General features: G+C 35.3%; 1 non-coding gene across 1 annotated transcript; it reads left to right on the forward strand.

The window, feature by feature from the left end:
- Window positions 1–4679: 4679 nt before the first annotated feature.
- On the forward strand, window positions 4680–4786 carry LOC116568325. Its single transcript, XR_004276549.1, has one exon. It is a non-coding gene; the product is annotated as a U6 spliceosomal RNA (small nuclear RNA).
- The last annotated feature ends 398 nt before the right edge of the window (window positions 4787–5184 follow it).

The raw sequence follows: 5184 nt of genomic DNA on the forward strand, positions 1-5184 counted from the left end.
GTCAAATTCAGGGTACTCAAACACTATAATATGATGGTATATTAACTTCCCCAGTATAGGATAAAAGGACAAAAGTACTAAAAAATTATGGATATAATAATTCTTTAATGATTACATAATATAAAGAGGTAATTTCTGACATCAGAAACAGAAAAGAGGGAGTAGAGTTTTTGTATGTAATCAAGGTTAAGTTGTTATTAGTGTAAAATAGACATACCTATAAGATGTTTTATGTAAGCCTCATGCTAACTGCAAAACAAAAACCTAGAGTAGATTCACAAAAGATAAAGAGAAGAGAATCAGAACATACTATTATGGAAAAACCATCAAATCACAAAGGAAAGCAGCAAGAGAAGAAGAAAGCAATAAAGGAACTACAAAAGGGCCAATAAGTTCTTACCTATCAATAATTATTTCATATGTAGATGGGTTGAATTCTCCAATGAAAAGGTGTACAGTGACTGAATGGAAAAGCAAAACAAAACAAGATCCAACTCTATGCTTCCTACAAGATTCATTCCAGTTTTAAGGGCAAACAAAAGCTCAAAGCAAAAGGACTGTAAAAGATAGAACATGCAAATGGAAAAAAAAAAACCCACAGGAAAACTATATTTTTATTAGAAAAACATAGACTTTAAGCTAAAAATGATAACTAGAGATAAAGGTTATTATATAATGATAAAGGGGTTAATTTATTTTAAAAAATCCTAAATATATGTGTACCCAAAGAATAAATGGAACAAGATGGGATCGGGAGGGAGACAAATCAGAAGAGACTCTTAATCTCACAAAACAAACTGAGGGTTGTTGGGGGGAGGGGGGAGGGAGACAGTGGCAGGGTTATGGACATTGGGGAAGGTATGTGCTAAGTGAGTGCTGTGAAGTATGTAAATCTGGCTATTCACAGACCTGTACCCCTGGGGCTAATAATACATTATATGTTAATTAAAAATTTAAAAAAATACGTGTACCCAACATGAGGACACCTAAATATATTAAGCAAATACTAACAGACCTGAAGGGAGAAATAAACAACAATATTATAAAGTTAGGGTATTTCAATACCCCATTTTTAACAATAGATAGATCATTTAGACAGAAAATCAACAAGGAAATATTGGAGTTGAACCATACATTAGAACAAAGGGGCCTAACAGACATTTACAGAACAACACTCCATCCAACAGCAGCAGAATACACATTCTTCTCAAGCACATATGGAACAGTATCCAGGATAGATGATTCATCTAAGAAGAGTGATCCGTACTAAGTACCTTTTCTGGTTATAATAGTATAAAACTAGAAGTCAATAATAGGATTTGCTGATGTAGTGATTGTGTCATGTTGGAGGAGGAATGGGATCAAGTAAGATACATAATTTTTTAGCCAGAACAAAGAATTTAGTAAGAATTCAAAGAATAAAATTTGACATTAATTAAGGTAAGAGAAGTGAGGAAGCACGTTTGGTGAGGGTTGAGAGTGGAAATCAAGAGTTTGGGTTTGAACCCATTCAGATTTAGAGATGACCATTAGACATTCAAGTATCAGTGTCAAAGAGACAACCAGATATATGAACCTCCAGCCTAGGTGAGAAGTTAGAGATATAATTGCCCCTTGTGTACAAGTATCTTAGCATTACACCTCTAAGAACCTGGCATAAGTTCTCTGAAACACTTGTCCAGAGACATTTAAAGTGACATTTCAGGGCATGCTGTCTCCAAAATTAGCATCTCACTCTCAAACTCTATCACCAGACCCAAGTCAATTCCTTCTCCCTCCGTCTCTCTCCTCATCCCTGTCCTTCCATCGCTCCTCCCTTGCCCTTCCCTCTCTTCCCCTCCTCTCCCCCCTCCCCTCCCCTCCCCGTCCTCTCCTCTCCTCTCTCTTTTCTTTTCTTTTCTCTCATTTTCTGTTCTCTTTTACTTTCTTCCTTCACCATCTGCTATACTGCTTAGAAAATTAAAAGAAGTTTTGGGTCCTGTTTTCTGATTGCTCAGGAAGAGGCAACCATTGGCCCTAATGGCTGCAGTCCTGCCTTTCGCATTGACCAGTACTTCCTCAAGGGGCCAGGATCAGAGTTAGCATGACATTAACAAGCAGAATAGGGACAAGAAAAGGCAAAGAGTAAATTTTTTAGAGCCATATAAATCCATCAGAGACCTACACCTAACCTCTGATAATATTTGTCCAGTGAAACTACTAAAAATAAATTCTCATGCCAGTAGTATTCCACTGATTTCTCTTTTAATACTTTTATTGTGATTCAGTTAAAACTTTCTTTTGATACATAACAGAATGTTTATAGATATTACTAATAAGAAATAAGGTGTCATAAGAAAATTGATATTATAGTTAACTACAAGTTTGCTTCACATTTCCAATAAGATTGTTTAAGCAGTCTTTCCTTATGGTCTGAATCATTGGCTAGATCAAATTCTTATTTATCACTTTAGTTAAGAATTTAAATCACTTTTTTCCCAAAAATGTCTACTTCTACTTAAGCCAGGCCACTGCAGTAAAAACAAGACATTTATAAGCGTATTATATCACTCCCTTGTGTAATTACCTCTAGTCTTCTCTCACTGATGATAAAACAAACTCCAAACTCTATAGCTTCATTTCAGCTGCACAAGAATGTTAAAGAGTCTTTGTTGTGCCACAGAAAAGATTCAGGAATGATATTCTGAAATGGCTGGAGATATGATTAGATAAGAGGGTTTTGGAGGGTACCTTCCTTGGGTGAACAACATGAAGGAACATTCATAAGCAGACCTATCTGGGACTGGAGTGCAGAACATGGGCTAGAATACAAAAGAAAATAAGTTGGGTGGGTTTAAATTCTAGAGAGCCTATAAGGCTTTTATTCAAAATTTTAATTGGATTGGACTAGTATTTGGAGACCATTTTATAGCATCTGTAAAACAGGAGTAGATGATAAACTTTTTCCTTTAAGAATATGATTCATACTAAAATTTGCAAGTTAGTTTTGTCTGGACAGTGTACTGTCTTTAAGGCCTCTAATTTAGTAAAGTAAATCAGAAGGAAATATTTGTAGTTGATTTAATTGCATTTACCTTTTTCTTTTGATCAACATTGCAGTTATGATGAAAATAAGAAACCTCATAGTCTCAGTGAAGGAGCACACGTATTACAATAGTGGACAATCAGTATAATGTCTTTCCTGGACCCATGCCCTGGTGTCCTTTTAAAACAACATTTTCTTTGAAACTTAAAAATAAGAATAAAAATCAATTTCTCACCCTCAGGGTACATATGTGTGTGTTAGGAGATTTTGAGGACAATTACGAGGTTAAGAAAGTGTTTGGGATTTTTTGGCTTTAGTTAACCAAGATACTAGGTAAAGGTAACTAAGACAAGATGCATTTTAAGCTCTCATTGTGGTATTACATTGACTAACTTACAACAAATGCATACTCTTAAAGTCTTTGATATAATGATGAAAAATAGTTTCTGAATGGAAATAAATTTTTATGTACCTTGGGCTTAAAAACGTCAAGAATTCTCTTCAATTAAAAACATGCAATATTTATAAGGAAGAAGATCCTGAGGGGAAGTTTTGTGATCTGCTTGGGATTCTAGGTCTAATTTATTAATTCTAAATTAATTTTTTTCTAGTTTCAGAAAAAAATAAATTGACCAAGCCAATAAGTAACTTATGTCATTTATCTTGTTCTTCTAAAAATATCAAAATATTCAATTTATATCCTTAGAAAATAGAAGTGACACACATAATTGGGGAAAAGTAGGAAAATAATTTCTAAGCTTTAAGTAAGAAGATTTGAATAAATCTAAAATTCTTGATTTTTCTTTTGAAATATCAAAGCAAAGAAAAGTGCAACTATGCCAATGTATCTGGAATATTCTAATTCAGTTAAAGGAAAGCATTCTGTCTTTAGAAAGGGGACCTTTAAAAAAGGCATTATGTATAATTTTCTGAATACAGAATCAGTGACTGTACAAAACAGTTTACGAAATAAATAGAATGAAGGCTGATTCATGTATTTTTAATTCAGATATCCTCTTAAGATGATATTTTAGTACAACTGCATTTCTGGGGTTATAGACCAATGACAATGGGGTAGCACAAGGCCTATGTCCTGAAGAGACTTAATATTACCTGGAAGTCTAGATTAAGTATTCCATAAAAGTAAGTCTTTAAAAGCACACTGTCATGGGCTATGTCTAGTTTTGGAAGTTTCAGAAGTAATTCCAGTTTACTAAAAGGAGGACAGAAGAGAAAAATGTATAAAAGGTAGGACATAAGTATAGAGCTAGAACTTTGGAGACAAAGATATAAGCACTGCTTTCAAGGCCACTCCTTGTGCAGTTTTAGATGCTCTATATCTCTATTCCATCAACTTTTTAACCCTCATTTACCTCATCAGCAAAATGAAAGAAACTAGTGTCTATCTTATGGTATTGCTATGAACATTAAAATGGGTTAAATCATGTAAAGTCCTTAGCATGTCATATGATGCAAAGTAAATGCTAAATAAAAATGTTGGTTACCTTTTGCCAGCATTGTTAACACAGCTTCTGTATCATCAGAGTTCATTCAGAGAAGAAACACAACTCACGAGCCATGCAGGATAAGGGATTTATTATATGGGATGGACTTTACACAGATGTAGAAGAAACTAGTCAAGAAGTCTGTGTCAGTGCTCGCTTCGGCAGCACATATACTAAAATTGGAACGATACAGAGAAGATTAGCATGGCCCCTGTGCAAGGATGACACGCAAATTCGTGAAGCGTTCCATATTTAAAAAAAAAAAAAAAAAAGAAGAAGTCTGTGTCAGACTGTATGGCCTTTGCACCTGGTTGAGGGGCCTAATGCCACTGGTTAACTCAACTGGTTAACTCTGGTGGTAGCTCAAGAGAGCCAGAAGAGGACTGGGGGAGAGCAAGGACAGACTAGATCTTGCAATGATGAATGGAACCCATGAGAACAAACTGGATTCCATGAGGACAACTTGAACCTCAATGGTGTGAGTGACCTGCTGGAGAAGCTGATATTCTTTACCCTGGAGTTTCACATATACCTGGCCTAGGACACTAGAAGACATCTGAAGAGAGTGGGAAAAGCTGTATACCCTGATGGTATCCCACAGCATCAAGGTTAACTACAAGATTAACAAGTGTGAGCTGCTACACTGATGGCACC

This window comes from Mustela erminea, chromosome 10 (assembly GCF_009829155.1).
Source record: "Mustela erminea isolate mMusErm1 chromosome 10, mMusErm1.Pri, whole genome shotgun sequence".
NCBI lineage: Eukaryota > Metazoa > Chordata > Mammalia > Carnivora > Mustelidae > Mustela > Mustela erminea.